This window comes from Ochotona princeps, chromosome 8 (assembly GCF_030435755.1).
Source record: "Ochotona princeps isolate mOchPri1 chromosome 8, mOchPri1.hap1, whole genome shotgun sequence".
NCBI lineage: Eukaryota > Metazoa > Chordata > Mammalia > Lagomorpha > Ochotonidae > Ochotona > Ochotona princeps.
In genome coordinates this window covers 33,443,695-33,467,318 of record NC_080839.1, presented here as the reverse complement: position 1 = coordinate 33,467,318, position 23,624 = coordinate 33,443,695, and positions in this window count along the sequence as shown.

Sequence of the window (23,624 nt, the reverse complement as noted above, 5' to 3'; positions counted from 1 at the left end):
AGAATCTTGATTGAATTTAAACTGTAATACTGCATCAAGGTGGAGGAAATCCACCAGGGGGGAGGGGAGGGAGAGGGATGGGGGGATTCCCAGAGCCTATGAAACTGTCACATAATGCAAAATAACTAATAAAAAAAATAAATAAAATAAAATATTTTTAGATTAATGAGAAATCACTCTATTTTACCATCTTCTTTTCTTATTGACAATTTTTCTCTTTACCTCCTTGCATGTCTTTTCCAGTTTTTTGGTGTGTGAATCATGTCTTGCAGTTTACCCCTTACAGGATCTAACAACATCTCTAAAAAGCACTTCTGTAGCACTTTACTGTACCAATTTATAACTTTTCATTAGAAGTGTGTGATGGTGTTTTTTGTCAAAAGTGCATGATGAGATGTTGTTACTTGGTGCAATGGGCTAACAAGCAGCTTGGAAGTCCATTATCCTACATCAGAGTGCCCTTTGAGTCCTAGCTACACTGCTTCTGATACAGCTTTCTGCTAGCATGCCTGGGAAGATAGTGAAAGATGGCCCAAGTGCATGGGTCCCTGCCACCCACCTAGGAGATGTGAATGGAGTCCCTGGCACAGGAGTTTGGCCTAGTCAAAACACTATTGTTGGGCCATATGGGAAGTGAATCAGAGGAGAGATACCAACCCCCCCCCCCCCCCGCTTTTCCTGTCACTCAGTCTTCCAAATAAATATATTTTTTTTAAAAAAATCTACAACCATAGAAAACCACGACCAACAAAATTTATATAGAATAGTTTTAGGAGCACAATGTTTCATTAGACTCAATACGTGAAAGCGCTATTTTCTCTGCTACTTACTGGTATTCACAGGTTTGTTTTCTGTCCTTTTATTTTGCTATTTATATAACTTAAAGATGGACCATACATGTGTGAAGTCTTTTAAGTGAAGTTCTTACTTTGGCAAACCTGTATTTGAGTCTTTCATGTACATGCATGTATCTCGGGGGTTTCCCTGCCCAAAACCACTGAGGGAGGAGAGGCAGTGGTATTCTTTAGCAGCAAATACCACCAGAAACAATCTGATTGAGCACGTCCTTATATTGTAATGCAAGCACAAGCTTATATGTGCTAAGAAAGGGGAAGGCATTTCCCAACAGTCCTCCCACTTAACAATGACACTGTAATTAGCATGTCTGCCTCCCTAGACCTTCCAATCATGCCATAGGACAACATTCATGACTGGCAGTAGGCCATGGGTTACGTCCACCAGCTAGCAGGCAGAGAGAGGTTCAGGGGCAAACTCCTACACATAAATGATTAATTTCCTTTTGTCCCTGACTCCTATTCAACCATGTGAACTTACATTCTGTTTACCTTTGGTTAATTAACCTCATTTGGCTTGACTACTAATTAGGGAGATTATAAATAAATTCACACATTAATATAGCTAATTGTGTGTGTGTGGATGTAAGTTTCAGTTAACTCGGGAAAACATTTAGGAGGTTTCTTAGCTTTAACGGTAAATGTATTTCCTACTGTAAGAGAGATTAACAATTTCCTTTTCCAAGTAGTTGAATCTTTTTCCTTTGAAAGAACAAGCCTTGAGAGGTACAGTTGTTCTGCACTGTCCTCAACATTTCACACTGCCAAATGTGTTAACCATGTTTGTAGATGTATTTGCTTGATTGTGATCTTAATGTATATCTATCCAACCACTAGCAATGCTAAACAGCATTTTGTGTGCTTACTTTTGATGTGTGTAGATTTTTATGTAAACTGTTTTAATCTTTAAAATGTTTGCTTTTTAGCAAAATATAGTTCTAATTATAGTTCTAATAACAATAATTGCTTCACCCCCCTCTTCTTCCCACTCTGTCCTCCCTTTCTGGAATGTGAAGTTTGAACAGGTAAGGAAGGTGCAAATGAGAGAAACGTGGAGAGAAGGGTGCAGCGAAGTAAAGCTGGAAAAGGAAACTGAAATGCAGTGGTCTGAGCTGTGGCCTCGGCTTTTCAAAGATTTATGGGGAGTTAAACTAGGGCAACTTCTGACAGAATGTCCTTTGTTGAACAGAACTAACTCCAGAGTGTGTACATCATGGCGATAATCCATTCAGGTCCACATGCTTTAGTGAAGGGATGGTGCAAATACCTCAAGATATCCTAAACAGACAATTATTGCATGATTTCTCTGAAATGTGATAGTTAATACAGAATATATATTTTTAATGTGTGGGAATTAAGCAGACTTTTTTTTTTTTAAATCTAATTGGGTATTTTCTGATGAAGCATTTCTTTTCGATGAGGCCCTCCACCTGGGAACATGTTAATTTCTCTGTCTTCTTTGAATGATGCTATGCTTCACATGATATCTTTGAAAGTCACTCAACACTGTGAATGTGTTGTCCCATTGCTTTGAGTTCCTTATGGTTTCTGGTGAGAAGTTAGCTACTAGCACAATTTAGATCAAACTACATTGTTAATTCTCACCTCCCCCCAAAAAATAACTATTGAGTAGAAGAAAATTGGCCTCAAATGTCACACTTAACAGCATCAGCTCTCAGAATACCACCGTTGGTTATTAAGATGAAATACCTCACAGGTGTTCACAAAACCTACCTAATCATACTGATGTTACAGTTCAAAGGCGAGAACAATTGATTTTTTAAGTAAAGAGTTTGGAGAACAGGATGAACCTGACAAAATGCAAAATCTTTAGTAATTATTAATAACCCAGAGGTTCCCAACCCTGTTATACCTAAGAAGAAAGTAAAGGTCAGTCTTCACAGACAATCTCCCTGCTGACTCACAGTTACGAAAAGCCAATAAAACTGATTTAATTATAAAAGCATTTCAGAGAGAAAAGAGAGATTTTCTTCTTGTTAGGGCATGTTAATAAAACTTTTATTCCAAGGAAAAAATTCAGCATGTGCCAAAGAGTGTAAATTACTCTATTTCCATATGATTTTACACAAACAAGGCATTCCTATGAGAGCAGCAATCCATTTTTAATAAAGGGACCATTCTCACCATCATCCAATTAAATCAGTAACTTAAAGAAAATACTAATACTCTAACTTTTCTTCAGGGCTTTGTATTTATACTAGTCTAGGATCAACTTACAAATATTTTGCACAGATAGTTTTGTTTGTAATTGATAATAAGGTGGAGACTGTATATAACAGAGCATGGAATGAACATCAGCCAATCTATTGTTTAAAAGATAGACAATTCCAGTACCGCTGAAATGCCTCAGCTACTTCTTCACCTTATTTGTCCGACTCTTCAAACCTCATCTCCACAACAAGTAAATAATATTCCTTTTTAAAGAGACTTTATACATTGGTTTATTTATCTGTAAAGCGCATATTTTATTTTGCTGTTTTCCACTTAATAAATCAATGCTATATGTAGTAGCTGAAATCACTACTTCATACAATATTTCTGATGTTCAAGCAGGATACTGTGTATAGGAATGGTTCACTCATTTTTTTTAGGATTTATTCATTTCAAATACTTAGAAGACATATTATTTAGAAAGTTAATACTTAAGTGTGTACATATTATACATATGTGTGTGATTTTTCTAGTGCATGTGTGTCCAAACAGATTTATCTCCTCTTATATCATCATTGTTTATGATCACATTCCAAATCCCCTTTTCAAGATTTTGTTGTTGTAGAGAAGTATACAGTACGTTGTTTTTGCCTGCATTCACCTTACTGTGTAAACGACCTCTAGAACGGCCCACTTCTGTTCATCAGCCTTTCCCCTTTTTTTCTCCCTCTATCTCTTGCCCTCCAGGCTCTAGGAATCACAGTGTTAACAACTTTAGAGGGTCAGATTTTAACATAGCATGTATGTAACATCATGCATTATTTTTTCTGTGCTTGATTCATTTCCCTTAATATAATGACATCCAGTGTATTCATTTTTATTGAATTTATTTTGCCATGATATACAGTAATTTATGTACCCATTTTCCCCTTCAAGAATAAAAGTTTAATTCCTAATGCAAGATATCATTAAAAATCTGACTTTAGAGATAAGTCATCAGAGTTCATGTCCTACCTCCATTATTCATTTTCTAAATGATCTTAGATAAATAAGCTATTTATTGTTTATTTTATGTGACATTGTTAAGCAAATTATTTGCACTCAGTTTTCTAATCTATAAAATATATTAACAAGTTAAATAATAATATTTTAGATACAGGAAATAGGTTAATAAAAGTAAAATCCTCTCAGGTGGTATGGCATAGCACATAAAGCTGCCACCTGGAATTCCCACATCCCGTATGGGTAGCAGTTCAATTCTGTTGCTTCACTTCATGTCCAGCTCCCTGATGGTGTGCCTGAGAAAGTAGCTGAAGATGGTTAAGATGTTGAATCCCTGCAGCCACCCAGGAAACCTGGAATAACTCCTAGCTGTGGCTTTGGTCTAGCCTAGCACTGGCTATTTGGAAACTGAACCAGTGGATGGAATGACTTTATCTCTCTCTCTCTCTCTCTCTCTCTCTCTCTCTCTCTCTCTCCCTTTCTTTTGACTTTATGATTTTTTCTGTTTTACTTTTGTCAGTTCGCATGTTTTCACTATCATTATTATTATCATTTTATGATACAGTTCCATAGGCCCTGGGATTTCCCTTACCCCCACTGCAAGTTCCCTCCCCACCCACTAAGTTCCCTTATATTATTACTATAATGTAGTTCTTCATACACAGTCATATGTCCATCATTGTGGGCATGGACAATGGCACAGTCCAGCATCCTATTGTCAAGATACAGTTAACACTTTCATTGGGAGTCCATCTTTGTCTGGAAGTAGAGATGCATACTGCATTATATCTTCACATCTGGATGTGATAGTCTCCATTAAACAGTTACTATACAGCCCCCTAAATGAAAAGCCACAATACAAAATCAACAACAAGAAGAAAAATAGAAATTGACAAAGCCTTGAAGTTGAATAACATGCTACTGGATATAATAGTCTCAATTACGCAGTTACTATATATCCCCTTAAATGAAAAGCTATAAAGCAAAATAAACAGCAGGAAGGAAAAAAGAAATTAACAACACCATGAAGTTAAGTAACATGCTACTGAACAAATAATGTGTCACTGAAGAAATGAAAAAGATAATCAAGAAGCTTCTTGAAGAAAATGATGCTACTGTATGATCTATGACTCAGTGAAGAATTTAATGATGAAGAAAGTGTTTGAAGAGATGAAACTAAATTAAAAAATATAACATACAGTTTCTACTTATCTTTATTGGTGAGATATTTTCTGTAGGTAGCAATACATTGGTTTTATTTTCTTAATCCAGTCTACTAATCTATGATATTTGATTGATGAGCTTAAGCCATTTACATTCAGGGTTAATAAAAATAGGTGGTAATTTGGTCCTGTCATTTTAGCAATAGGTTCTTCATTGATTTAGTCTTCTGTTGTTATTTTACTGGGATGTTCTTCACATTTGCCTTTGCTTTTGGTGGATGCTATTTCTCTTCTCTGTCAAGAGAACAACTGTAAGTATCATTTGTAGGACAAGTTTGGAAGAAGCATATTCTTTTAACTTTTCTTTCCTGTGGAAGAATTTTATTTCCTTTTCAAAGACAAAGAAAAGCTTTGCTGGGTATATTATCCTGGGCTGACAATTTTTTTGCTTTTAGAATCTGGAATATATCGCTCCATTCTCTTCTTGCCTGTAGAGTTTCCTGTGAGTTTAATTGGCATTCCTTTATATGTCAGTTGATTTTTTTCACGTGTACATTTAAGGATCTTTTCCTTATGTTCAATTGAAGAGAGCTTGATGATCATGTGTCTTGGTGAAGATCACCTTTGGTCAAGCCTGTTGGGAGTTCTGTGCCCCTCCTGGATGTTGTTTCTCAATTCTTTCTCTAGATTAGGGAAAATTTCCCTTATTATTTCATTGGATACATTTGTAAACCCAGCTTCTCTTTCTGCACCTTCTGGGAGTCCCATAACTCTTATATTTGGCCTTTTAATAGTATCTTTCAATTCTTGAACATATTTTCTACCTTGACCCAGCTCTGCTTCCAGCTTTTTGTTTGCTTCCCCCAATGACAGGAAATATCTTTCAATTCTGAGGTGGTTCTTCTTCATTCATTCTATTTTGTAGACTCTCCACTGTACTTTTAGCTTGCTCCACTATATTCTTAATTTCTGATATATCAGCTTTCATTTGACTCATTTCCTGTGTGACCTGTTCCTAAAGTTTCTTCAAATCTGTATTATGTGCTTCTTGTGGATAAGTGTTTTGATTTCTGTGTCCCCCATTTTCTCGATGTCTTCCTCAGTTAACTCTGAGGTTTACAAAGAGTTTTGCTCCTTTGCAGGGGAGTCTTCAGTAATATTCATTGTGCCTTTTTCTCCTCCTTTGCTATTGGTCATTGTACTTCTAGTTAGCAGAGTCTTCTCTTGGGGCAGGTTTCTAAGCTCTGTCAACCACAGGTCTACAATTCAATTTTACAAAGGGCTCAGGCCCTTTGTTTGCAGTCACTTGTGCCACGTTCCCCAGTGAGTTCCACATCTGGTGTCTTATGTTAGAATTCCAGCATGGTCTCCATATCCCCAGGTCCTGGCTCACCACTTTCCACCTCCTCTGATACCATGCTGAGGCTGCACCATTTTGCTTTAGAGCAGTCCCCAGAATTAGGGAGACAGCAGATGTCCTATATAACTAGATTGTTGGTGGTCCTGATCTTGACAGAATCTGTTGGCTGTTAAGTTTGAGGGCCACACAGACCTATTTTGATCTGTACGATGCCAAAGTCAGCATTATTTACCTTGTGAGTTCGCTCCCAGTTCAGGTCATGCACAGCTCACTGTTGTGCCTGCAGTCTTAAGTTTTTTCCATGCCATACAAAATTGCACAGGTCGTGCCACTCCTAGAGTTCTTGTTCTGCTGGCCGTCAGGTGTGAGGGCTACTCAGACTTATGCTGATTCAGACCTGTAGGATACCACGATGTTGCAGTTCACTGAGCCAGAAATGAGTTCACTCCCAGCTCAGTACATGTGTAATACTGTCTCTTGCCTTTGCCTCCCTATACAAAATAGCACCTGATTCAGCTCTAAGGGGGCACACTGGGCTATGAAATCCACCCCGTTCCCACACTGCCCATCTAGGATCTGCCACTCTGTCTCTGTTCCTGGTGAAATGAAGCAGAGCAGAAGGATGGGCTATTTTTTCTCTGGGTTCACTTCCTGAGCTCCTGGTGAACGTCCCTTCCCACCTTGTTGCTGGAGGAGTTTGGGCTGACAGTGCAGTTGAGATCACTGCTCACTGAATGAATGCCACTGGTGTATCAGTCACCCCAACACCACACTATCGTGTCCACTACTTTTCCGTGTCTGTCAGTCTCCAGGTGCCCTCTGCTGTTGTTCTGTCCTCTCCTATTTCCTGGAATGTTCCCTCTTTGCTTCATACTGGCTAATATTTCTCTATCTGTTTATATGTGTCCTTACCCTATTCCACCATCTTGATTCTCTCACACATAATGTTTTCAAGGTCTATTTATGTTATATATTCATGTATTTTATTCAGTTCTATGGTTGGATTATATTCCATTATATGTATATATATATTTGTGTATATATATAAAAAATAGCACATATATATACAAAATAGCATTACATGTGTATTATATATATATGTATACATATAAAACACATTTGCTAGGTGATGGGAATTTGGGTTATTTCCACTTTTTAACTATCATGAATAATACTGTATCAAACACCTATGTGTCAGTTTTGCTAAGAATGATGCTTCCAATTCTCTTGATTCAATGCTTTCAGAAAATTGCTAGATCATGCAACATGTGTTTTAATCCTGAGAAACCGGTAAACACTTTCCAAAGTGCCTGAACCATTCTTATCTCCCTATCAGTAAATGTTCACATCAGATTTTAAGCATCATAATAATGAAGACAAACATTTTGGTGGACACTATATATCCAGTAACTAGAGCATAAAGCCTTATAGAGTACTCCTGATGTAGACCTTTGTACTACATCAAAAATGAAACTATTTAAATGTTCTTCCCTCAAAACTATACACATTGAACTTTCATGAAGCATTTTAGTAACTGTGACACATTATTGTCTTTTAAACTTTACACTCAGAAATGTAAAATTTACTTTATGCTTGACCCTATTTCTACAGCATTGAGGTAAATTTCAGGTCTAATGGTTTTGAAGTAGAGAAATATGTTCTGATTGCAGGAAATACCATCTCATAAAATGACCTAATTCATACAATTCACTGTACAGTAAGAGATGTCAGATTGTTGCATTATCTGCCAATTCTCCAAAAATGTATACCATTATATGAGAAAGGCAGCTGCATAAAGTTTCTGTTCAGATGTATCATCACCCTCCACTGTTAACTTTTCAGATAAAACAAATGAGGTAGATGAACAGTAGATCTCAAAGCACTCAGCCAGTTAAGCCTAAATGAGTTTAAGAGATGGTTGTATGGAAGAGCATTTTACCTACATCAACAGCATGCTAACTAATGTCATTTTCTGACCCATTCTGTATCCACCAGTCTAATTTACCTTTTACCATGAAGTTGAATATCCTACTTGTCTGTCAAGACCTCTAAGTAGATGTACCATTACTTTTAGGATTAAATTTAAACCTTTAATGTCACCTACAAGAGCTATTTAAAGACATTCTTGCCTAAGGGTTATGGGTATAACTAGACAGCTCAGATTCAAATTTTGATTATGCCCCCATGTTAGCTAGGAGGTGTGGAGTTACTTAAATTAGCTGAGCCTTCCATAATGGAGTCTTCCATTTATTTTTTCACATGCAAATTAGGATAATAATAATAACACTTGATCTATATGTTGGATTTATTCACACATTCACACACATTAAAATAATACACCAAGATAACTTACATCAGTACTTGATATACATTAAGAAGTCTATAATTTCTAGCTCTTTTTAAAAATTATTTTCCTTGCATGTTATGAGTCCCTGTTCAGCTCTTCACTAATCCTTCCATGACACCAGAATTCTCTCTGTACTTCAAACATACCATAACATCATGCTTTCTCCTATATATTCCCACCCTTAAGCACTTACCATCTCACTTGTATTCTCTAGATGTGCTTGTTACAATGCCTTCCATATTATTTTCCTTGGATTTTACTGCCGTTTCAATACCCTAGAACTAGACACTGCTATACTAATACAATTTGGCCCCTTACACCATTGTCGTATTTTCATATTGTACTCCAGTTTTTAATCTCCTCCTTAGGGAACCTGGTATACCAAGGTATATCCTTACAGGAAAAAAAAAAAAAAAAAAGAAGGTATAAGATCAGAGCCAGTATTGTGGCCTGGCTAACAGATCCAACACAAGAGACGTAATTTTACAATTCAGAGTATCGGCTTTGATTGACAACTGGCTCAGAAAGTGGATCTGAATATCAGCTTTCTTTTGATTTTTTTCTCCTCTTTTTTTTTTTTTATTGGAAAGGCAAATATACAGAGAAAAGGAGATAGATACAGAGAGAAAGATTTTCCATCCACTGGTTCACTCCCCAAGTGACCTCAACAGCCAGAGCTGAGCTATCTGAAGCCAGGAGCCAAGAACTTCCCCCAGGTCTGCCACACACATGCAGGGTCCAAAGGCATTGGTCCATCCTCCACTGCATTCCTAAGCCACAAGCACGGAGCTTGATGGGAGGTGGAGCCGCTGGAACAAGAACCTGCATGCATACGAGATCCCAGCAAATAGCCACTAGGCTATCGCACAGGGCCCTGAATATGAGTTCTTACTGGAACATAAAACACAGACTGAATAATTTCAGAGACTTTAATTTTGTATCATATAGGTCAGACTAGGTTTTTGCAAAAGGCTCAAGCTTTCAGAAAACCATGTTTTGAAAGTTGGTCTACTGATAAATACATCTAAATACTGTTAAATACAGCACTATAGGTAGTGCAAGGACGAAAAAAACAACTATCTCTTTCATCTGAAACATCATTAAAATTTGACCTAAGAGATATCATAGGCGCATTTGTGCAAGGGCTATTTACAAAAATATTAGGTTTCTGAATGTTTAACACACTCAAATTACTTAAGGAGTAATCAGAGTTCTGTGATCATAAGCCAGCCTGAATGACTTTATACCACTAGCTTTGGTGTTATTTTTGTTTGCTCCAATATTAGAATTCCTAAATAAACCTTATTGGAACAAATTATTACTGTGAGGGAAAACTACTCAAAACTCTATTCCAGGCACTTTGACTCTAAGATTTAATAAGATCACCTCATTTTTCTTGTTTATTACAATGTTTCATTTTAAAAAACTAACAGTATCTGTAGTTATTTCTCAGTAAATTATTGAAAGAATTTCATTTAAAGGTTCTGATGCTGGGCTTTCAAACCTTATCATAATAATATAATACTTTAAGTATCTTCATGTAAGTGAACCATTTGAGCCTAGTTTAGGGATGTGGTGTGAATAATTAGGATGTTTGTTCTACAAGCTCTACCCAGTGAAGCTTTCAGAAATAAGACATTTTAAAATACTGCTAACAGTAGTTATATTTGAAGGCACTGTTGAATTTTCAAACATCCGTGAGCCACTTCCCCCAAAGCAAGTTGAAGAACCTGGGCATTAAATGTAACATACAACTGAGAGTAACAGGAAAAACAGAAGCTGGTATGCAGCAAAAACCTAGAAAATGTAAAACAAGGCACTATATAGGCACTGAGTAAAATAGTTTGTGTAGAATACCAGTTTACATATGGTACAAATGAGAGATAGCTAAGAAAGCCATACTGTGGAGGATTTTAGTTGTCAAACTAAGATGTTTGAAATTCATCTGTAAGCAGTGGGTGTCAGTGATGGTTTTAGGGTCATGAAATGGGTATACTCAGAAGATATTTTAAAAGATTGGATTTTTTTCTAGAGAAGAAATTTGAGGTTAAAGATCATATTGAGGAGTGTTTTGAGAAAATTAGGAGGCTTGGATATCATCTGAACCATAATATTGATATCATAATTGAGAAAACAGGAATGATTGCAGTAATATTGCTGTGTTACCTTTTTCATCAGTGCTAATAAAGCAGAGCACTCAAGAAACACCCAATTTTCTTCCAAAGAGATCAGTGGTCTCCACATCAATAACAGGGTAGAGGACCAGCAGAACTCGGAGGAGAGGACTTGCTAGGAAATGATGCCTCTGAAGTTCTGACTTGAATGATTTTCTCTTAGAACAGCATTATATCATTTCTCAATGACACTCTCAGAAAGAACTTGCTTATTGAGGATGAGTTCAGTATTTCAATGAATTTGTGTTTTTCTCTTCCTTCAATAAATGCATGGTGTGTTGATAGCATGATACTAGAAACTTCTTTACCAGTTTATGATATTATTCCCTAGAATGCAACATAGAAAGTATCAACATTGGGGAGGGGCCCAGGTGAGCTCAACCTTGGGGCTTGGGTTTAAGGACCTACCAGCAGCATGGTGGCTGCTTGGGGGACTTGAGCCAGTTGGGCTCAATGCTTGGGGCCATAACCCCAGCCACTGCTGCCAAGCCATGGGCAAATTCTGAGCTTGCAGGTGAGCTCTGGGGTCTTGAGGGAGTGGAATTTCTGCCTAGGGACATCCATGGATAAGACCACAGTACATGTAGGTGAGGAATGAATCCTGAGGGACTCCCAGTGACAGAGCCACTTTACTTACAAGGTAAGCGAGGGGACTGAGACCTAGTGGCTTAGAAGAGAGAAACTGGAAGATCTGCATGGGTCAGACTGACTCACCAGCCCACGTGGGAATCCTGAGTTTGGATTGTTAGCATTGAACATGGCTGACCACCACATTCCAATCCATACAAAAGCTACGGCTGGGGGCCTGTCTAACAGTGCTAGATCCCAGTACCTGAGTGAATGTCAGAATAGGGGTTCATGCATATTAGGCAGGGCCATGACACTAGCCAGCACACGTAAGAATCAGGTCCAGGGGTAGATTCTGTGGGGGATTTCTGGGCCAAACCCTGTGGAAATACAAGTACTGGTGGTTGGCTCAAGAGTTGGGCTGAACTAGGTGTGTATTTAGAACCTGCCAATACTCACAGGTACAGGGACCAAGAATAATCTAGGCAAGTCTAGGCTGCAACACTCACATGTACATCCTAAAACATGATGTGGAGTGGGCTGGGCCACAACATTCACCAGCTCATACAAGGCCAAGATGGAGGGGCAAGCTATGCCGGGCAAGGACCTAACACCCACTGGCATGCATGAAATCTGGGTCTGGGGGTGGGCCGAGTGGGATAACATGGGAAACTCCCCTAGTGCATCATAGTTCCCATGGATGAGCACGTGGTCCAGGCCTGGGGATCTAGCAGGCTGGGCAAGATAGCTCCAATTGTTTGCAAGTGTGTGGGTTGGTTTTGGAAGAGGGCAGATAGGACAGGGCCAAGAAAATGTAGCTCACTGGCAAGTGAAGAAATTAGGCTGTAGTGCAGGTCTTGCTGGGCCAAGTTGTCACACCTACCAGTTTGCATGTGCCAGCAATGGGAGAAGACTGAGCAGGGCCAGATTCCAGCACCCACCAGCGAGAGTTGGGACTAGTGGCTGGCAGGGTCGGGCCAGACTGCAGTACCCAAAGGCAAAGGCCAGGACAGGTGAGGGACTATGCCAAGCTAGGTCATAGCAACCACTGGCACGTGTAAGATCTATGGCTGGGAACAGGCCTGGTTGGGGAGTAAAGTGGATTCCCTGGCTAGCTTGTGCTTCCCACTGGTGAGTGTGAGGGCCTGAGTGGGGGCTGTAGTCTGGTCTAGACATGGCTGCAATGTCCCTTGGCACAAGTATGGACTAGGTTTGGGGTGTGCCAGACTGGGATAGACTCCAACACCAACTGGTGCTCTTGAGAACCAGAGTGGGCATAGGACAGACTGGGCTAGGTCTCTGCCCTTTCTGAGCCATGCTTGAGCTGTGTCTGGGTGTGGACCAGGCTTGGCTGGGCTGTAACACCCAATAGTAGAGACTGGACTGGGTGAAAGCCAGTTAGGAAAGGGTATTGTCCTGCTAGGATAGCAGATAGACTAAATCAGGCTGGCCCATGGACCCACTGATGTGCATAGGATCTGGCATTGGGAGAGGTTACGATGGAGGAGCTTGGGGAACTCCTCTATTGGGACACAGGACCACGACAGGGAGCAGCCCAGACCAGGACAGGCAATGATACTCACCAGCATACTTTTGGCTGAGGTCTGGGGCGAGCCAGGCTGGGTCAGTTCATATCACCCACTGGTGAATCTGAGCACCAGCATGGTGTGTGGGTTGGGCCAGGTTGGGCCACAACACAAGCCAGTTCACATGAGGGCTGGGATTAGGGGCCAGCTGCACTGGCTAGGCTGTAGCCCCTACCAGCGTGAGCTGGAACTGGTGTTTGCCAGACCCGGCCAAGCTACAGTACCCGCTGGCAAATACTGAGGTGAGGCGGGCCATGCCAGACTGGGCTGTAGCACCTGACTTGCACACATCATACCGGGGTTAGGGGTAGGAGGCAAACCTGGTAGGGAGGCTGCATGGGGTTCCCCTGCTGGACCACCACTCCCACTGGTGAGTGTGAGAGCTGGTATGTGAGGCAGACCAGTCCTGGCAGGGTCTGTTGTTCTGTGTGAGCTGGATCAGGAGAAACCCAGGCTGAGTTGACTGAGTTGCATGCACAAGTCAGAGTGGGTATGGGTTGGATGGGCTTTGCTGTGGCATCAGCTGGCAGATCCTGGCATGGGGGGGCTAATTCTGTCAAGTTGAACTGCAGAACCACCTGGAGAGTACAAGATGCAAGAGTGGGAGTGAGTCCACTGGGGAAATAGTGGGCACCCCCCTCTTGGGTTTATTTCCACTGATGAGCATGAGAATCAGAACTGGGGCAGGCATGATAAGACAGAGAGTGGGACATGCTGGCACATGTGTGGGCTGGATAGTCGGGCTGGTTGGGTTGAACTAGGCTTCAATTCCCATTAACATACATGAGAACTAAATGGGATGTGGGACAGACTGGACAAGTCTACTGTACATATTGGCAAGCACGGGAACCAGGGCAGGGACAGGCCTGATGGGGTTATTGCAGGTTGTTCCAACTACACTGCAGCTCCCACTGGTATATGTGAGGGCCAAGTATGTAGTGGGCAGGATAGGGCTCAACTGCAACACCCATAGGTTTGTGTAGAAGTCAGGGCTGGAGACAGAACTGACCCAGCCATTGCAACGTGTGTATAAGCTGATTTGGGTGACAGACTGTGCTGGACCTGTATTGGCAAGCACACACAAGAATCAGGTCTGGGATCACCTCAGATGAAGTTTCTTTGGGGATCCCTCCAATTGAGTTGCTGGGATCACAACCCCAACTTAGGGGAGAATTTCAGGTTTCATGGTCTGACCATGGAGTACCTGTATCAGAGCTGGGCCTCCTCAGTGGCTTAGATGGAGCAGTGGACAGCATATCCGAGTGCACGTGGAGGATATGGTAGTGCTTGCAGTCTGCAAAATACACCTGGTACCATAACAGAGGATGGAGGACAGAACACATTGATCAACTACCCTAGCCAAGTGTTGGCAGTGAAAATCTGGGCAAACAGAGACTCTAAGGTGGGGGCTGTGTCAATAAGTGGATGCTGGAGAGATTTCATCATGCTTGAAATAGCAAGATCAGCAATAAGTCAAAACTATTGAACTATCAAAACCTTTTGATCAAGGCCTCAGAGCAAGCCCCACTTTGGAGACCCTGAGTAGTGTCGGGTCACTGTCCTCCATCCCAAGGTGCAGTGGTCTTTGGGAGGCTGAATGTGGCTTCTCTGCTTAACCTCCCCTCTTCCCTCAGATACAGGAAGGAAAAAAAGAAGGTGGAAATAATGATCTCACCCACCTTCCTGTAGCTTTTGACCATTATTGCCCTAATCAACTATGTAAAAATCATTAAAAACAAAAATAATTACAAAAAAACTATTAACTTTCCAGATAAGAACTGAGATTTAGGGATGAGAAAATACCAGTTGCATTTGGAATTCCTGTGTTCTCAGCCTCAAATGCCGTTCAGAGATAATCTTGTAAGATGCCAGCAAGGAGGTAGATAGATGGTTATTCCATTTAGTGGCTGTGAGGGAAGGCTGGCTTCACAAATCTCAAGAATCATTTCAAACCTGATCAACACACAGAGAGATTGGAGAGACGATCCCAAGCTATATTTTCAGGAGTGGGAGAGGAGCATTTACCAGAGGAGCATTTACTAAAATATGAGCCATGCCTTGCCTGCTCAGTGCCATTTGCTCTGTCAATTATTTCTGAGGAAAAAATAAGTAAAAATTGATGAGTGCAGTGGTGACCAAACTGACCTTCTCAGAATTTTCAGTGAATGACATTTCTAATAATTTTATTAAGCAACGCATTTGCTCTTCACAAGATGCTATGCTGTAATGACTACAGAGGGATTTAGGCTTTGATGTTTGGAAGCAAGAATAGTCACTGAGTGAGTGCAGGCATTGAGTGAGGCACTTCCATGTTTGTTCTACCAGAAAGTGCAAAAATGAATGATGATTGCAGTTATAATTAACCTTCTAGAGAAAGCAATTTTCCTGGACTGACGTAAATAGAGTGGCTCTTCATACAGTATATTTAATATATCGGATGCTGAAGAGTAGTGACTATAAAATCTGAGCACTAAAAATGAAGCTAAACATTACCATAAAATTACATCCTTAGCAAAATATAATACTAAATATACACAAATATATATTGGAAGTATATGGATCTTCAGTTCATTTTTTTCTAATTTTGTTTAAAATTCCATTGAAATAGAAATCATCATTCTCTGTTTATACATGAGAAAACTAAGAACCAGAGAGACAAATTATATTAGAACTATGAGACAAAATTATTGGATGGGGACACTAATTTACAGGAGATGTCTCTCCTGTAGACAACATATAGTTGGGTTTTCTTTTATGATCTGTGAGTTTAAGCCATTGATATTCAGGGTTAATACTGATAGGTACTAATTCGGTCCTGTCATTTTAGCAATGGATTGTTCATTGTTTGATTTAACATTCTTTTGTCATCTTACTGGGATGTTCTTCACATTTGCCTTTGCTTTTGGTGGATGCTATTCCTTTTCTCGTTCAAGAGAGCATCTCTAAGTATCGTTTGTAGGGCAGGTCTGGAAGAGGCGAATTCTTTGAGCTTCTTTTTAGTGTGGAAGAATTTTATTTCATTTTCAAAGACAAAGGAAAACCTTGCTGGGTAAGTTGTTCTGGGCTAACATTTTTTTTTCCTTTTAGAATCTGAAAATGTCACTCTATCCCCTTCTGGCCTGTAGAATTTCCTCTGAGAAATCAGCTTTGAGTCTGATTGCCATTCCTCTATGTGTCAATTGATTTTTTTTTTCATTTGCACATTTAAGGATCTTTTCCTTATGTTTGACCGAAGAGAGCTTGATTACCATATGTTGTGGCTAAAGTCACTTTTATTCAACATTATTGGGAGTTCAGTGCCCCTCCTGTTTGTTGTTTCCCAATTATTTCTCCATATTTGCTTCTATTATTTCATTGAATACATTTTTTAACCCAGCTTCTCTGTGCCTGATGGAACTCCATAACTCTTATATTTGTCCTTTTAATAATGTCTCTTAATTTGTGAATACTTTTTTTTTTACTTGACCCAGCTCCACTTCCAGCCTTTCAGTTGTTTCCTCATTGTGACAAGAAGTATCTTCCAATTCTTTGATTCTTTCTCTGCTTCACTCATTACAGTGTTTAAGCTTTCCACTGATTTTTTAATTTGCTTTATTGCATTCTTCTTTTCCAATAATTTGGCTTGGTTTTGTTTCAGTGTTGCTATTTCCTATGTGACATAGTCCTTAAATTCCTGAATGTGCATCTCACTTAAAGCCTTACAACAAGCTTTAAGTTCTTTATCCCCCATTTCCTCGATGTATTCTCAGTTAACTCTCAGGTTGACAAAGGTCTTTGCTCCTTTGCAGGGGAGTCTTCAGTACTATTCACTGTAACTCTGTCTCTTCTTTTGCTCTTGGTCATTGTACTTTGAGTTATCACAGTCTTGTCCTTGGGGCAGGTTTCTAAGCTGTGTTACCCACCAGTCTACAGGTCGACTTTACTGATTGAGGTTGGTACCCAGTTCTTCATTTGTAGTCATTTCTACCACTCTGTCCAGCGAGTTTCAGATCTGGGCCCTTATGTTAGACTTCCACCACAATCTCCATAGCCCTAACTCCTGGTTCACCATTCGACACCCGCGATGCCATGCTGTGGCTGCACCATGGCCTGTATAACCTTTCTCCCACTTCCAATTTGAGCAGTTTCCAGGATTAGCGAGATGCCAGGTTTCCTAAATAAATGGGTTTATTAGTGGTGCTAATCTTGCTAGAGCCTGCTTGCTGTTAGGCCTGAGGGCCACTCGGACCTATTTTGTGTGGGACCCGTAGGATGCCAAAGTTGTTACTATTTTCCGTATGGGACAAATGCAATGAACCAAGCTGGAAGTGAGTTTGCTCTAAGCTTAGTGCATGCACAGCTCACTGTTGTCCCTCCAGTATCACAGCCTTTGCCACACTGTACAAAATGGTGCCTGACATGGCACTGGTTGTGGTCCGAATCTGCTACCTTTTCAGTCTGGGAAGTACCTGGATATATTTTGGGTGAAACCTGTAGGGTGCCATGTCAGTACTGTTTTACCTGTGGGACCAGTGCAATGTCCTGTGCCAGAAATGAGTTCATTGCTGGTTTAGCACATGCACAGCTTGCTGTTGTCCTTCTAGTCCCACGGCCTTTGCTTCCCTACACAATGTGGTGCCTAATGTGGCAATGGTGGGGGTCTGGGCTGTGAAATCCACGCTGTACCTGCTTGGGGTCTGGTGCTCTGTCTCTGCTCATGGTTGAATCAAACAAATCAGCAGGATGGGCAGTTCTATGCCTGGGTTCACCTCCTGACCTCGTGGTGAACTACCCATCCCACGTGGCTGCCAGTGGAGCTCTGGCCACAGGTACAGCTCAGATGGCCGCTCACTGACTGCTGCTCGGTTATCTGGTCACTGCAAATACCACACCATGGTCTCCACTACTTCCCTGTGTCCACCATTCTCCAGGTTCCCCTCTGCCCTTGGCCTGTCCTCTCATATTTCCTGGTATCTACTCTGTCTGCTTCACTGTAGCTAATGATTCTCCATCTGTTTAAACATGTCCTCACCTTACTCCACCATCTTGATTCTCCCTGGAACTATTTCTTAAAATAAATTTGCTTTAAATCTCTAACTGAAGCCCTCATGCTCTGCCAATCATGAGAAGCTAAAACAATGTATATTGTTTTCACTATCAGGGCAAATATCTATTGATTCATTAATAGCTTCTTGACTCTGTTCACTTAAAATCCAATGGAAAACACTGGGTACTCTGTTGCATTTGGGTAAGTCATACAAATACCCTACAGAATAGAATACACTGGGAGGTAGAAAGCCTCCCTTCCCAAATACTCCATGCATGAAACAAAATCATTTCTGGAAAGATAATATATTCTTTCCATATTTTAATCAGTCATGTACAATTTGTAATCATTTCTATAATAATTTCAAACATCTTCTTAAAACCTAAATACCTCCTATTCATTTCAGTTTCTTATTATGTGATATATCTGCACCATACATATTCAGGAAAAGCTAAACAATGTATCTATAAAAATATTTGGGGTTAGTGAAGTTATATCAAGCTAATGTTAGATTAAATTGATTTGTATTTATTTAAAAGGCAGAGCAATCGTTCAATTGTTGTTTCACTCCCCCAAAGTCTATAACAGCTAAAGCTGGGTCGTTCCTAATCCAGGATCCTGAAATGCCATCCAGCTCTGCCTTGTGGGTTATTGGGGCCCAAACACTAGAAACTTCATCTGCTGTGTTCCTGTGTGCACATTATCAAGCAGTTACATCAGAAGCAGAGTATGGACTCAGACGCTGGTACTCTGATATGTTAACCAATGATCCAAACACCTGCTCCCTCTTTACAATGATAAATGGACATCTATGCGATTCCTATTGACTTACCAACAAATAAAACAAATAGAGGGCTGGCAGGGTGGCTCAGTGCACTGATCTTCTGCCCATAGCACCAGTATTCTCATATGGGGACCAGTTGGTGTCATGGCCTTTCCATTTTTCATCTAGCTCCCTTCTTAGAACCTGAGAGGGCATAGAGGATGGTTCAGGTTCTTGGACAGCTGAATCCATATGTGAGATCCAGAGGAGGCTCCTGTATAAAATTTACATTAAATAACACTGTAATATTAAAAGTCAGTAGTTGCTTGACTTACTCTACTATAAGGGAATATTTCAGATATTATCTTCTAATGTGAGATTCCTGAATATATTGTTAAAAGAGATACTGTTCAATTTAGGAGTGTTTACTCGAGCAAGAAAAGAGGTCCCAGCACGAGGCAGCACTCAGGCTAGAGCTAGTTCAGAAAGTCCAACAGCCATGAACATATGCACATGCGCTGGACATGATGAGGCATCTGTCTTCTGATCCACTTACAGATTGGCTGTCCTTGGCTGAATTACAGATACTATGAGTGGCTGAAACCAAGTCACTTGATGAAAAGAGTAATCATTAAGATAGCATGAGCACAAAAAAAATCAAATTCAAAATCACATGATATGATGAATATGCAATAAATTTTTTTTCATTTTCGCCAAAAGTAAACATTTTTCAAATAAAGCATAAGAACAGAAAACATAACAGAACTCTTTCGTGAAAAGACACCTTATAGTTTTATACTGACATACACTATAAAGGGATTATTTAGGAAAATGATACATTAATTTAGCAGTAAGAATTATAACCATCATGAAAATGAAAATGCAGCCTAAAGGCATATTCAAGGTGTTGATTGGCAGTGAAAAGTAGAGACAAAGAATCTTCAAGAGTAATTTGGTTTTCTGGCTTGGATGGTAGCTTATCAGTGACATTAACTTAGATGAAAATTATACAGAAAAATGTACTAAATTCCATCTAGGACATGTTAAAATTAAGGTGATGTGGAAATCCCAGATGGTGATCACCAATAGACCACATACGGATCTTCTCTTTCTTAATTGAACTATTTCAGGGCAGGGACCTTGCCTTATTGGTTTTGTTGCATTTCTTCAAATATATATCCATATGCTCAAAATAACTCAATAAAAAATTAACTCAATTGACAATTATATTTTGGAAAGGTCAGAAGGTCCAAGAAAATGAGATATAATAACTATCAAAATACCTGTTCTGTTCTTTTCAGTCATGCTTCACCAGGGTCTGGAAGTATGCTCACATGTGTTTATTGTCTCACCCATCCAGAACTGAAATAGCACTGCAGGAAACTGGATTAAAGCAAAGCTGTATGGTTTCTCCAGGAAGCTTTGAAATTATTTAGTCTAATTTTAATTTCAATAAAGAAGCCCTTGATGTCACGTATTTAGTCTGTTCACAGTCATGTATACCTTAGAATAAACTGAAATATCCAGTATTGTGGAACCTTTCCAGATGAAATCTCTTGGGTATTGCCAGGTCTTCTTCCATTGAATACATTGCTTTGTGCAATTCTGTTATATCTATGAAATCCAATTTCTCCATAAAGCCTGTGATCAGACTGTATAACCTATTTCTCACATTAGCCAGATTCTTTAATATGGCTTTCAGTCAGAATTATTTGATCTCTTTAGCTTTAAGCTTCTAAAGATAAGTTCAAGAATCCAACCTGTCTGTCTTAAGCTGTCAATTGTCATTTCAGTATAAGAACTTTTTTTAGCAGTCATTATCAAATCTTGAATAAAGAAAATTCCCCGAGTGACAAAATCCTAATTGCATTTCACAGACCATTTCTAAAAAGGACCTCCCCCAATTTAATGGCCATGCTCCCTGCAGAAATTTTAACAAAATGTGACAGAAAAGGTTTAGACACACACAACTAAATACCTCAAATTGCTTTGAATAAAATCTTGCCGATGTGAATTAAATTGGGCAAATCTTAGTTGGCATGACCTGTTTTTGAGTGTGTTTGCTTGAAATAATAATCAGAAAGATGTTCTACTCTGTTACTATTTTTTAATTCTTCTGAGATAAGCAAATTCATGAGACAACAAAGAGAATTGAAAATAAGTTAATCTAGCCAGCACAGTTCATCACATTTTTCATGATGTGTTCATTGCCAAACATTGAAGAACGTAAGTCTAGAGAGTTCCAGTGATACTCCGAATCTTGCATCTGCTCCTTAGTCCTATCGGTCCAAGTGCTTCCAAATGCCAAGAATGTCGCCACTTAGGACAAGACATTCCCCAGTTACATGATTTCCAAACTGAAGTGGTCAATTAGGTCAGATATATTTGCTTACTCATCGGTATTACCTATATAGTTGGAGCACCGTACATTGATTAGTTTTCCATGCTACGCACTAAGCACAAATACAAATGATAGCAGCTGTCATTGCTTCCCAAGACAGATAACTCTTTTGTCCACACAACCTTTTGAGAGGGACTCATTACGTCTCCTGTCTCCCTGACAACAAGCTGATCTCATCATCTGTCCTTAGTCCTGGTTGCAGCAGTCCATTGTTAATAGGGTTTAAATTGATCCACTGTGGAGTATCCTTCAAGAATTGCTTCCTTCTGATTGTTGCCTGTGATTCCCTCTTGCTCTTTCCACATATCTTCAATCTGCTTTGTCTCTTGTCATTCCATTTTAGGAAGCCACCAAAAGTATTAAACAAGCTTGGCTCCCATCTATTCAAACGTGTCAAGTGTTCCTGAATTCATACCTTTTGAGTGAGCTACTCCTACAGTCTGCAACACTTTTAATTTGTAATCTGATGGTAACATTTTAAAATTAGAGTTCAGACTGTTCCTGGCCCCAACCTATGGTAACTGCCCATTCTTCCATTTTGTAATAATGCTCTAAATAGTCCTTTTTAATCTGATAGTTCTCTTATATAAGTTTCTTTGGTGGTTCTGTTTTTAGGACTTACTTGTCCTTGTATCCATATTCTTATAGAACAGCATCTGGCGCATATTGGGTTTTCAATAACTATTCTTGGATGGAAAATACATTTTAGTGCATAAATAGTACATAATAAGATCTGTAGAGTAACCTATGCAGTGATTAAATCATGACGATCAGTCTGGTCACAATTTGAATTAAGACTTATACTTGACTACGATTAGTAAATAGGGCAACAATAAATCTGCCTCAAGATAACTGGCCTTCAGCCATTGCAACATCAGCATTTGCTCATTCTTCAGAAACACAATTTTCTGGTCAGCATGCGACTTTAAGAAGGGCTGTCAACTTGATTACTGAAAAGTGTCCCATGAACTGAAAATAACATCACAGCATAAAATTCTGCCCCTACAGCTGAAATGTCCTGGATGTTTGTATGCCAGCAGTCAGTGCCAGGAAACCTTTCACTTTACTGGCTAGCCAGCCAGCTGGGGAAAACTGCATATGGCAGTCAGAACTATATGATGTGTAAAAGTAGGTGTTCTGTTTGGAAAGTGGAATATGTTTCAGTATTTGAAGACTGAACTAGTTAGTCCTTACTTGGAAATAGTAAGGTGTGTGTGTGTGCGGGCACGTGCAATGAAAGGGCGGGGGGGATATAATGGAGAGCTATTGAGCACAACCCCATGAAAACCCTTGATCTATACCTCTCATGGCTTCACAGGCATCCAGCCAGTTTGGTGATCACATCAATATGTAGAGCATATTACACAAGGTGCCCATATTTCTCAGTGGGGTTGATTAAGAGGTAATATCAACAACTATGACATGACACATTCTAATTCTGTCAGCAAACAAAAACGTTTCTATTTTGTCAGCTGAATACCTAAGTCTTATTTTTCACAATAAATTCTCTGTAGCTGTGGCTGAAATATAAATATTAAGCCGTAGTCATAAGCCCAGCATTCTGCTATTTAAGTGTATCATGATCTTATAGGTATAGACAATGATAGAAAGTCCAGTATCCTATTGTCGATGTATATTTAATAGTTTCACTTGGAATCCTACTTTTATTCTAGATTGTAGATGCATACTATTGCTGAAGGACTACACTATTGTAAAAAATATGGGGGCAAAATGGACGGGGAAAGGGAGTAGAAGATAAAAGAGGAGGGGGAAGATCCCTGAGTCTATGGAACCATATCATGAAAACTGATAATTTTAAAAAGATATATAGATGTTGAAATACATTCAATTTTTAAAATGGGTATCTTGAGCTGGCTGGTGACCCATCTATGGCTACTGTTGGTGAGCATAAGGCAGGCATGTCAGGAGTGGATCTGCGTGAAGACTTGTAGAAGACCTGCTGACATTCCTGGTATAGATATTTGACACTCAGCTGGACACCAGTGAGGAAAATGAGTGACATATTTCAAATTCTAAGAGAAAATAAAAATTGTTAGCGCAGAACAACTTACCCAGAAAGCTTTCCTTTGTCTTTGAAAATGAAATAAAATTCTTCCACACTAAAGAGAAGCTCAAAGAATTCACCTCTTCCAGACCTGCCCTACAAATGATTGAGATGTTTTCTTGAACGAGAAAAGGAATAGCACCC